The following is a 12278-nucleotide window of genomic DNA, read 5'->3' on the forward strand; positions in this document are numbered from 1 at the left end:
GAGAAGCAGGCTCCATGCAGGGATCCCGGGACTCCGAGATCATGCCCTGAGCCGAAGGCAGATGCTCAACTGCTGAGCCACCCAGGTGTCCCAGAAGTGGCTTAATTAAAGCACCTGTTTCCAGCTCTTTCTCTGAACCTTCCAGTGGATAGGGAGACAAAGTAGAGTGATGTCAATGTCAGGGCAACAAGTCTAAATAAGCCCCCACAACTTCCTTCTTTCCTCAATTCCTCACTCCACCAAATAAGGACACTGTCAGCTATGTGTCCTATGTGCTGTGATGCTATGATTCAGCCATTATACATAAGGACAATTAGGAAAATGCTTTCAATGTAAAGTAAAAAACACAAAACAAATATATACGTCGAACACGACTGCAATTATATAAAATGGGTATAGCCTAAGTTTGAAGTCTGTGGTGTTATAAGAGAATTACACATCCTCATTCCCAAGGTCCTCAGTTTAGTTAGAAGTGGGCAGAAATAAACCACAAGCGTACCCGAGATGACACATGAAAAGCTCTTCTGGCAACTATAAAGGGTCCTACACGCATTAGTATGATTCTGTACTCAAGATGATTGAACACCTACTATGTGCCAGACCCTATTTGGAGTTCAATACTCAAGATGTATTGAACACCTACTATGTGCCAGACCCTATTTGGAGTCTGGGGATCTAGTGGTGTCAAGTCAGAGCAATGGCTGTGAGAAGCAATGAGAAAGTAAACAGAGTAATTTAAGATAGCAGTAGGTACCACGAAGAAACTAGAGCAGGAGGAAAGGAGGAAGTGTGTGTGGTTGGGGGGGACGGTCTCCCTGAGAACAGAATGCTGAGAGTGCCAGCCATGAGAACAGTGCAGGGACCTGTATTCTGCAAAGGCAAGAGCACACAATTCCCACCACACAGGCCTTGAGGTGGGAATGATGCTGTGGATACTGGGGGCAGCAGAAGCAGGAAGACAGCTGGGAGAGACTGTGCAAATGGTCCAGGGGGCAGCCACAGGGACCACATCCAAGAGCTCACCTGCTAGCCCTGGATCTCCAGCCATGCTGACTTGACCCCTCCTGTTTTTCCTCCCACTGAGCCTTCAATTAAGCAAAGACGAGACGCTGCCTGGACCTTTGTCCTCAGTGGCAGAGACAGCACCTTCCCTGGTAAAGGTGTGAGGCAGCAGGGAACTAGGGGGGTGAGTGTGCCAAATGAGCCAACCCCTTATTGTAGGTCAAGTGTCTACACAGTCCCTTTTGGGGAGGACAAAGTATACATCCTAGACTTTGTGATGTGGAAACAGAACCCTTAAGGTTTCTATCAGGACTCTTCAAAGAGGAGGAAAAGCTGGACATAGAGACCTTACATTTGAAATGGGTGACATGATCCCATACTCATTCTCAGAGTGGAAGGGAGATAAACTCATCCACAATTACTAATAATCTTTTAAACAGACTTATTAGATGAGAGTTTTGGCTTTTGGTGACTACTTTATGATAAATGGTGAAACTATTAGCTAAATTAGTGAAGTCTTCAATCTCCTCCTGAAACACATGACTGAGGAAAAAGTTGGTTATGGCAGGCCATGAATTCTGCTTGTAGTAACATGCTCCATGAACAGAAACACCTTTGCTGCTGTGAAGTCACTGCATTCGCCAGTACAGGGAGGAGATGACATGGGACTGGGGCCTAGTCACTTGTCCGCACAGGCTCCAGGGAGGCCATGACAAAGGACTACAAGGCATCAAGTTGGGATTTGTTAGGTTTGGACAGAGGGCCCCAGGGACTGAGGGACATGAGAGGTTGAGGCAGCAGGATCTAGAGACTGAGCTAACACCCCAGGATCCTCAGTGTGGGCTGGGCTCTGGGTCTCCAGTCAGGAAGGCAAGTGAAGGAAGACTTTTGGCGTGGTGGGCAAACCCACAGCCAGCAGCAGTGTGGGTGGAGGTTTTCCCAGGACTCAGAGGCAGGTGGCTTCCATGAGGCTCACCATCACCTCAGCAGCTGCCTCAGCATGTGTCAGGACAAGGCCAGACACCAGCAAGCAGAGCTGGTGGGCATGCCTAAGGCAAGGGTTGACTCATTTCTTCTTCTGCCTTGCACTGTCCTCTAAACTTCACCTTGTACTTCTGGGATTCTCGAACAATTGGGGGCTGCTGAAATTTCCTCAAATTGATAAAACTGGAAAGAAAATGAAATGGAAAGAAAAATTAAAGCACATTTGTTTTACATGATTAAAGCCATAAGGCACCAATTAGTCAAAATTTAGGCCAGATATTGGCTGCCGGACAGCTGAAAATTCCCATGGTGGCTCAGTTAGTTTTGTTAAGAGACTTAATAAAATACCAAGAGATTCCATTTGGAAACATTTTAATAATGACCATTTTGAGAAAATGAGCAGCCCTTGTGAGCATCTTGTCCTCCCCTCCCTTCGGCAGACCACAGCATGAGGACATTCTTTGTGAGGCCTTGAGAAAACCTGGCTCCAGAGAAAGAGGGGAGTTGTGACATCCCTGGATTTCACCTCAGAGAGGCAGGTCAGCTATCAGCTGACCCTGGAGCATCCATTATGTAGTAGCTAGCTGGTGACAAGGAGCTGTGTGTGTCGTGAAGGTGGGTGGGCCTGGGAAACTCCCAGGAGAAGCCTTTTCTACTTTGGGGGTGAACCTGGTGACCCACGCAGTGCTGAGCAAAATTGGTATCCACAGAAAACAACTTCCCAGACAATGATCAAACTGGCTTTGGGATAAAATTAATTGAAGCAAAGTCTCAGAGACTAGGACAACATCAAGGAGCCTAGGTCTTCCTCTGTAAAAGGCTCTGGCAGGCTGAGTTGACTAACCTCTACAGGCCTCTATCCCTCATCATTGTGGGGAACTCATAGGGCTGGGGACGGGGAAGCATGGCTGTTGCTGGTGACTGGACAGGGTTCAGGGTCCTAGAATCAAGGGAGTTGTGGCTACCATATGGCAATCACTCCTCCCCTTGGGCCACCCAGGGCACTTTAATAGAGATGCCAGAGCTTTGGTCAAGGAATCTCTAATTGGTGGGTCAGAGCCTCTAGAAAAGCCTTGGGTTCGCTTCAGACTCTGTTCACACATCTTAGTAGGCCAGAGTGGGACACTAAGAGGGCCTTGCAGAGTTGAGGGCCCAGAGCTCTGAAACTGACAGGGACTCCAACTCAAGCTAGGCCAGGTACCATGGGGGAATGCTCAGGAATAGGTGGTTTGGCCATCAGCAGGCTAGATCATTGTTTTCCCACATTGTCCTTAATGGCTCACAGGACAAGGTCAAGACTCTTGGAAGTCTAAGAGTATCATCCAAGATGAAAAGCTTTCCATGCTTTCAGATGAGGTGGGACATACACAACTTACATGTGCTTCATGAGCCCCAGGTCAAATGCAGAAGTATCCCTAGGAGGTATTCACTGAACAAGGCAGGGAGAGAGATTGAGAAAAGGATTTCTGTCCCTAGAGGGGACAGGGCACTCTTCTATTCCTCCTTCTAACTGCAGTGCTGCAATACCCTTCCCCCAAAAGCTTCATCTTACCCCTAGTCCCTCAAAACCACTCTGCTCAGAACTGACTTAAAGCAAAGGCAATGCTAACGGGAGGGTGGGGATGCCTCGCATCTTTTAAGTAGAGAATGTGGTCCTGTGTGTGTGTGTGTGTGTGTGTGTGTGTGTGTGTATGTATATAAATGTGCTGGGAGGGGATGTTTTAAGGCTCTAAAACACTTTCCTTAGATAGACTCATTTGTCTTGAAATGATGAACACAATGGTCAGCAAAAAGGTAGAAATCCTACATACTTTAACATGGTGACCTCTGCAGGACTTTTAGGTCCTTAATGTGTCAAGAGCCATAGTGAGAAGGCCTTCCCCTGCATTACCCCAACCAACCTCAGAGGGAGGGGGTCCTTCTGCTATTCTCATTTCCCAAATGAGGAAACTGTCATCTCAAGAGGCAATGTGGCTAACCAAGGTCTTCTTGATTCAGGACCCTTGGTCTCAAGGATGAGACTGGGGTGGCTACAAATGCCCAACGAAGAGAGGGTCTGGGAGCCAAGACAAATCAAGTGGCACTGAGAGAAAAAGGGGCCAAGTCAGGAGTGTGAGGCGTGATGTCTACAAGATCCAGATGGCCTGTGAAATAGTCATCCAGCTGTGATTACAGGTGGTCTACTGGCTTCATAACACAGTCCATTGTTCCACAGCTGTGTTTCTCAGGTAGGGGTGGTTTGTCCCCCAGAGGACATTTGGCCATGTCTGGAGACATTTTTGATTGTCACCACTAGGGGTAAGGGGACATGCTACTGGCATCTGGTAGGTAGAGGCCAGGGATGCTGCTATACATCCAAGATGCCCAGGACAGCTCCAAAATAGAGAATTATCTGACTCCAATGTTAATAGTGCTGAGGTTGACAATCCCTGGGTTAGCCACCAGATCCTTGCTCAGGCAAGTTATGTTGTAGTCTTCTCATGGTATATTAGGACATCTGGGGAAATTCAGGAGGCTGGCTCCGTCTGCCCTATTTTTCTGTGTGAAGTTAAGTCATGACTAGCCTTTGATGCACAATACCCTTCCTTCTGGGGTCTGTGGGTCTGTGACGATCATGCGATGTATCTCACCTTAGGACAAACCTGTGCTGTAAGGGCCTTCTGAGCTTCCCAAGGCCAAGAAGTTCTGGTGGAGCATCCTTAAAGGCCCCCACACTCAACTATCCCTGCATGTGGCTCCAGAAAATAAAGCCTTCACACACAGATGCTGCAGAGCCAGCAGAGGAGCAGCATTTGCAATGCAGCTCTCAGGCCAGCCCCTCCTCTGCTCTGTGGACCAAAGTGCTTACCAGTTACACAGACTCAATCAACCTAGGGGAGATATTTTATATCCAGACCAAACTGGCACTCATCTGTCACTGACTAGTTCCTTTTTTCCACATGATCCAATTGAGTGAAAATTTAAAGCAAGCTTTATTACACTCTTCTAAAATTAGTTCCACAAGAGTTTTAGAACAGATCAGGATTCTGGGAAAATTAAAGTGTGATAAGCATAACACCCTTATTTTGTATTTAGAGTACAATTACTCAATCATCATTCCAAGATATCCCTTGGCAATGGATAATTTCATCTTCCTCCATTAGCTTCACTAATAATTTCAATGTACATCCATGAAAAGAATAAAGGCCACAGACTGGAAATATTACATATCAGCTGACATGTCCTTTTATAGAAAATCCTAGAAACAAACATTGGGCCTAGGATAGGTAAGTGAGTTCTAGGAATTGATGGTTCTGTGCAAATGCACAGTCTTCCAGCATATGAATGAGGTGGTTTCAGGAGACAGGTAGTGTATTCCAAAAGCTCCCTTAATTGGGGATATTATGAGGCTACCATCCATTTCACCCCACAACAAAATGCCACCATGATTCAGTTGCTACTTTGATGAGATGCTCTAGTTCATGACACTGAAACAAGAGTTAAGATTATAGGAATTCTGGGACTATTTTAAAGAAATGCAACTTTATGAAAAACAAATTCTTATGCAGATTATCACTTAATGGACCTTCACAGGATTCCTTTAAACAGTACAATCTCCATGAGTCTTTAAGTTACTCAAATGATAAAACATTTGGTTTTACAGTTTCCTATAAAATTAAATTACTTAATAAAAGAGAAGTGTACAATAAAGTACTTGAACATTACTATAGTTGAAAGGGTTCTGGGGAAAGTCCTTGACTCTTTGGTGGCTCATGTTTTTTCCACCCTCAATACTTTGTGTGACTCAACCTTCAGTGTGAAGGTACAATGAAAGTACTATTTATTAGTATGAACTGTATTAGTTGGAATATATATGTATATTCTAATGTATATATTAGAAAAAAGCACATGTACATGCATCACATAAGCAGCCCAGGATAATGACAGACAAGATTGTTATCTTAGGTTGGAGACCAAGAGATAGATCACTCAGAGAAAAGATGATTTGTAATATACAGTAAAAACTACCTGCTCATATAGGGGGCCCAGAGTTCAGAGAAAAGAGAGGAGGATGGACACATTCAGATTGGGTGGCTACAAATGCCCAACCAAGAGAGGGTCTGGGAGTCAAGACTAGACATCCAGGTAAGGTACTCACTCCACCCAGCTGAGGGTCCATGACCTTGAAGCAAGCCCCTGACTGACCCCATGTCCTTACTGCTTACTCCCCTGCCCAGGAAACTCAAAGAATTACTCTGTACTGTCATAGGGTCTCAGTCTCAGAGTTAGGAAGTACAAACAAAGATCTTAAAGCCTTTCCCTTCCTCTAGATCTCTTTTTCAGATTTTGTTGTTTTCCCTGAGTGTATGGAGATGGGAGGAATCAACACTCGTCCAAAGTTCAACCTCAGCCTTTCATGCTTGGACCCAAGGTGGCCATGAGACCTTGAACTAGTCCTACTAATAATGTTTACTAAATGCTTAACTGCAGGCCAGGTACTGTTCTAGGCACTCAGAGATGAATTAGCTCATTTGAGCTCCTGAGCGTTACACCCTGTTAATGTTCACATTTCATATATGAAGAGACTGTGGCACAGAAAGGTTACATTTTGAAGGAAGCTATTAAAAAGCAACACTGAAATTCAAATCCATAAAATGATGAAATCTGAGAATAAAGTGCATTGTTGTCTCTTCATTTTTTTTGTATTAAAACAAGTGGCAAAAACTATTACAACAACTTCTTCTATAAACATGATATCTTTCTAAATTATTTCTTTTTAACCATCTATATCACATGTAGTTTTTACCTAGATGATGCAGGGCTTCTAAAATTGTGCTTTTTACATTTTTCTATGTTCTTTTTCTATTTCCTTCTCACATTCATTTTTTCTTCATGTATTAATAATTTTAATAGCCTTATTGAGGCTTAATTGACATGAAAAACTACAAAGAAATTATACAATCTGCTAAATTGTATGTATACATACATGAAACCAATGCCATACTCCAGATCGTGAATATATCCACCATCCTCAAAGTCTCCTCTATTTGTAATCTCTCCCTTCTCTCTGCTCCCATTTCCATGTCCAGGCAACCACTGATCTGCCTTCTGTCTTATATACTATTTTGAAAATTTTATGTAGATGGAATCAGTATATATTGCCTAGCTACCTTCACTCAATATAACTACGTTGAGACTCATCCACGTTGTAGAATGTATCAATAATTCATTCCTTTTATAGCTGAGTGGTATTCATTCCATTGTATGGATGGATATACAAGGTTGTTTATCTGATCACTTACTGATTGACTTTGGATTGTTTCCAGCTTTGGGCTATTACAAGTGGAGTTACTATGAACCCACATATTCTGCTGGTGAGAATGTCATTACCACTTCTAATGACCTTCATTCCTTTGTGTAGGTACTTCAATCTGGTACTCTCTTCCCTCCAACTGAAGGGCTTCTTGTAGTGCAGGTCTGTCTGCTGGTAATGAATTCTTTCGGCTTTTCTATTTCTGAAAGTGTCTTTTTTTTTTTCTTTTTCTTTTTGCCTTCAGTTTTGAAAGATATTTTTTGCTGGATATAGAATTCTAAGTTGGCAGTTTTTCCATTCACTATTTCAAAGGTGTACCCTCATTGTCTTCTCTCTTGCACTGTTTCCAAAGAGAAATGGGCTGTTATCTTCATCTCTGTTCCTCTGGGTGTTTCTTTTTCCTCTACCTGATTTTTTCTTTATCACTGGGTTTGAACAATTTGATTGTAATGTACCTTTACTTTTCTTCATGTTTCTTGTGTTTGGGGTTCACTGAACATATTGGATCTGTGGGATTATAGCTTTCATCAAATCTAGAAAAATTCCAACTACTATTTCTTTGAATAAGTTTTCCTGCCCTTCCCCTACCTCTTTTTTCAGGGACTCCAATGACACATATGTTAGGCTACTTGAATTTACCCAAAAGCTCACTGATGCTCTTTATCTTTTTATTATTTTTTCTGTGTCCCATTTTGGATAGTGTCCATAACTATGTGTTCAAACTTAGTAGCTTTTTTTCTAGAACATCTAATCTGTCGATTTCTATCCATGTATGTTTCATCTCTAAGAGTTCTATTTTAGATCTTCTTAAAAAGAAGCACTTATTTATGTCTCTGCTTAAGTTTTTAAGTTGCAGAATACAGTTATAATAACTTTTAACATCCTTGTCTGCTAATTCTAACATCTGTGTCAGTTCTGGATTTTTGATGGGTTCTATTTTTCTGCTTCATTGTATACCTTGTAATCTTTGATGCCAGATATTATGCAATTTACCCTGTTGCTTGATATTTTTGTATTTTCATAAATATTCTTTGTTTTTGTTTATGGATGCAGCTGAATTACTGGAAATATTTTGATGCTTTTGAGTCTTGCTTTTTTTGATTTGTTAGGAAGTCAGGAGCACTTCTCAATTTGGGGCTAATTATCCCCTGCTACTGGGGATTCTATTCTTTACTGTATATTCTATCCTATGCCTCATGAATTGAGGTTTTCCAGGTAGGCTGGTGGGAAAGCTATTCCTGGCTCTCTATGAGCACTGGGCTCTGTTCCTGTTAATCCCTTTGGTTAGATCTTTCACTGGCCTCACACATAGGCACTGATTATTACTCTGTGGACTATTCAAGAGGGACCAGCTTTAAGTCTCTGAGGTTCCTCTGTATGCAGACCTCTCCTCTCTAGTGCGGTGTCCTGTGATCTCTAGCTGCTCTGGTCTCCCTGGACTTTCAGCTCTGTGTCCAGGAGATCAAGAGATCTTGCCTCTAGCTCAGTTTCCCCACCATATACTGTGGCCTGCAAACTCTTGAGCTGAAGCAGTAATAGTCATCATCTCTCAGGGACCACTATCTTTATCTTTTATGGCCTGTCTTAAAAACCATTGTTTGTTTGTTTATTTCAGTTTGGTGGTTGTTTTTGTTTCAGGCTGGAGGGTAAATCTGTGCCCTCTCACTCCATCCTGCCCTGAAGCAGAAGTCCTCATGTATTAATTTGTAATGCTTTCATGTTCAAAATTTTTCTAACCATTTCTCTATTGGTGGGTACCTGAAATGTTTCTAGCTTTTCCTTTTTTGGGCACATGCATTAGTTTGTAGTATATTTTAAGATCAGACAGCCACACAGACAGCCAATGATGCATTGATATTCAGTCGCAGTGGTGATATTTTTCCTCAGAAGACATAAATTGCATTAAGAAAAATAAAAGACCTTGTGCTGACTCATGGGTTTAAAGATGGGTGGTAACCACAGAATCTCAAATTCTTATTTGTAAGAATATTTGGGCACAGAAATAGCCAAATTAATTATAGGCCTTGGCCCAGAATACACAACTATAACCAAATCAATCCAGAATACAAATTCTGCCGGGCTCCATTCACTGTAGTTCATTTAGGTTTCTGAAACCTCAATAGGCAGTGCGGTCTATTACATCCCAAAAAGATGTGCTACAATCTGTTGGGTCTCTTTGTGTCCTATATCTCACGACCTCATGTGTCTAGGACTTCTATCTATGTGGTGGCAGGAAAGGTAAAGGGTGAAGGGAAAAGATGCCGCCATCTTAGCTACCCAAATCTGGCAACCCAGATGCAGTAGCTGGTCCACTGATAGTTGTGTGTGAGAACACCTGAGATGTGTGTGTGGTGAATAGTGCAGGACACACACTATTGTCGGCTCAGAGGCCGACAGTCCAGTGGGACCACAGTAGAGTGAGCCAGGTATTCCCAAAGCCCTCATGGAAAAGATGTGGGTGATTGTGTACAGCCTGCAGTGCTTAGGGGATGCCCTAGAAGATGTCACTCATTTATTACTTCCTATAAAGAATCATATGATAGTGATGAGAACAAGCAGAGCTACATATATGTGATTTGCTATGTGGGCTTTGGGGATCATGAGGTTGGTAATCCTGTTACAGAAGAGACCTGGGAAGTTCTTCTCTTTACCTCCTGCCCAGTTAGAAACAATTTGCTAATTGCAAAGGACAGTTTAACAGCACTTTGTTAAGGGTTACAATAAAGCATTGGTATGGGTTTTGCTTTTTGAAAGTATTTGTCTTATTTGACCTGATATTTAGGTGATTTTGAAGCAAACCATTAAGTACATAGAGACAAAACATTAGATCAAAAGATCAAACTTAAAAAGAATGCCTACAAGATCAAAGCCTCTTGTTCATCCTCTCTTGCTCCAGGAGTGTCTAGCAGAGGGAGAAAACATTTCTTTTGAGAAATATTCTTTTCAAAGAAAGATGAGAATCTGACTTTAAGAGAATGGCCAAAGGGTGGAGAGATGATAAAGGGTGGGGAAAAATCAGTAATGGCATTCAGAGCAAACCTCTCAGCTACTAGTCCAGACAAGCTGGTGCATCCATTAGATGTTTGAACACTCATGAGAGAACAACTCAGCTGCTGGTGAACTGCTCAGAACCCTTCCTACCATCTGCAGGGTCCAGAGTGATGCCATGTGTCCATTAAAATGTGTCCACACACATTTTAATGTGCCCTAAGACTGAACATTTTGGATGGTCCCTTGCTGGTCTGGACCATCCCAGTCAAAGCCCCAGCCCTTGTACCCTTCTTTTGGCTGAGTGGGGAGGTCAGAGGATAACAACAGATGACAGAAAAAGAATCAAGGCTCAGAACAGACTCACTAAGAGGCAACCCTCAGAGTCAAGAGCTCTTTGTCTTTGTTCCTTCTTTTCACAATTGGGGACACGAGTGTGATCATATAAAATCACGGTCTGTGTGGAAACCACCATGAACAGAACCAAGAGGTAACCCATAAACAGGGAAAACAGTGGGGACATGGATCACAGAGGGCTCCTTTCCCTGGCAAAGAGCTACAAATCAATAGGTATAAGATCAACTAAAAACAAAAACAAAAAAACAAAACCTAAAGGGCAAAACAAGAGCCCACAAGAAAAGAAACTCACATGGTTTTGTACAGCAAATTGCACTAAATCCTGCTTGCAGTAAGGAAAAAACAAATTACAACCACAGCAAAATATCATTTCCACCTACTGCCTGGCAGAGATGAAGCAGCCAAGGAGGGAGTGGGAAAGATGTCCGTAGAGAAAGCTGCCACTTGTGTTAGCTGTGTGTCAGGAAGGAGAGGGGACACGCAGGCCTTTCTAATAGATGCATAAAGCACGTGTGGACTGGTAGACAGGAAAGGGTTAGCACTGGCTGCCTTCAGAGAGGAGAATTTGATGGCTGGAGAAAGGTGGGGAGGAGTGATCATTCCCTCTCTATTCTCTTTAATTTTTTTTAAGATTTTATTTATTTATTCATGAGAGACTGAGAGGCAGAGACACAGGCTGAGGGAGAAGCAGGCTCCCTGTGGGGGGCCTGATGTGGGACTCAATCCTGGAATCACACCCTGAACTGAAGGCAGACGCTCAACCACTGAGCCACCCAGGTGCCCAATAAAGAGGTCTTAAAAAAAACACTCCATGATGAATGGCAAGGCCAGGGTGGGGCTGAATGTGGGGGCGATAAGGAGGGTGCACAGAGTAGAGACGAGGAAGGCCACCCAGCAGGCGTGGCTGGGGGTTGAGGAATACTAAGCAAAGGGCCGGGGTCTTGGTTTTCTAACAAGCACGAGGGAAGAAAGTTGTTCCTGTTTAACTTGGTGGAAGGAAGGAAAATCAGACCAAGCAGCAGAGTGGGATACAGTTTCCTGCTGGCTTAAGGACTAAAAGGATGTGAAGAGAAAAACAAGGCAGCTTCCTCTTTCTGCCCCTGGGATATGGGTTTCGGCTGTGAGTGGAATATGATGCTTATCTTTATATTGACTTTTCTTGGTCCAAAATTCAGAAACAAAAGCAGAGCAAATGGGGGCCCTGTGGGGTGAAATCTGGTTGTGTAATTTCGCTCTGCAAAGGACAGGACGTGGAGCCGTGGCCAAGGGAGGACACATTATAGCTTCTTTCTACTTTCACCCCTGAGACACCAAAACTCTCTAAGGGTTTGAGCCTTCTTCAAACGCCTCTGGCTAGAGATTTGAGTCCGTGGAAGCAGTGTTCTTCTCTCAACCAAATCCCCACAGTTAAGAGCCTCAAACCCACCTAGGATGACAACATTCGCCAGAGCCCAAATATAGGAAATAGAATCATTCTACAAAGTACTGCGCTGAGGTTGACATCATGTTTGTTCATAACACTTAGTCCAGTAAATCTTACTATTGGCCAGGGATGTACATTTGAAGACAGGGTCTACACAGCTGGTTTTCTTAAACTAGAGTTGAAACTTTTTTGGATCGTGATCCCATGTGCCTGGGTATAAATACAAGGTGA

General features: G+C 43.1%; 1 protein-coding gene across 1 annotated transcript in view; it reads right to left on the minus strand.

Moving 5' to 3' along the window:
• The window catches only part of ULK4 (unc-51 like kinase 4), a 595478-nt gene that overhangs the window by 16680 nt on the left and 566520 nt on the right, over positions 1–12278 (minus strand). The window lies entirely within an intron of this gene.

Source organism: Vulpes lagopus, chromosome 19, assembly GCF_018345385.1.
Source record: "Vulpes lagopus strain Blue_001 chromosome 19, ASM1834538v1, whole genome shotgun sequence".
Taxonomy (NCBI): domain Eukaryota; kingdom Metazoa; phylum Chordata; class Mammalia; order Carnivora; family Canidae; genus Vulpes; species Vulpes lagopus.